The sequence below is a fragment of the Manduca sexta genome, chromosome 23, assembly GCF_014839805.1.
Source record: "Manduca sexta isolate Smith_Timp_Sample1 chromosome 23, JHU_Msex_v1.0, whole genome shotgun sequence".
Lineage (NCBI taxonomy): Eukaryota > Metazoa > Arthropoda > Insecta > Lepidoptera > Sphingidae > Manduca > Manduca sexta.
The window spans coordinates 12,499,797-12,500,304 of NC_051137.1; the positions used below are offsets into that span (position 1 = coordinate 12,499,797).

The 508-nt window shown below is 28.9% G+C and overlaps 1 non-coding gene across 1 annotated transcript; it reads right to left on the reverse strand.

Annotated features, from left to right (window-relative positions):
- Positions 1-223: 223 nt before the first annotated feature.
- Positions 224-294, reverse strand: Trnag-ccc. The gene has a single exon. It is a non-coding gene; the product is annotated as a tRNA-Gly (tRNA).
- Between the last annotated feature and the right edge of the window lie 214 nt (positions 295-508).

The window sequence follows — 508 nt, forward strand, 5'->3', positions numbered from 1 at the left end:
AATAATTAGACAAGTCAAATAAAACAAAAAGATAAATTTTATTTTATTTGTTATTGATTTTATAATACATTAAATAGGTAGTTTAATCTGGAACATTCCTTGGGTCTAAAAGCGATTCACTCAAACAAAATATTTAAAACCAATTAATTAGTGTTGAGTCGTATCGCGTTGAATTCAATATGTTTAGTAATCAAACAAATTTAAAAAGTACATTAGAAAAAAGTGCACTGCCCGGGAATCGAACCCGGGTCGCAAGAATGGGAATCTTGCATGATACCACTACACCAGCAGTGCCTGAGATAGAGTGACGAAAGTGATGTACAATTTATAAATTATGAAAAGATACATTTATGTACTATTTCATTATCTATTACAATTTGTAATGAACGTATAAGTCTATTATTCCTTCATAATGCTTTTGTTCATTGTAGCATGAGATTCTATACCTATTGAAACATTTACCTTCAATTGGACAATAGTTAATTACTAATACTAAATCAGGATCAAA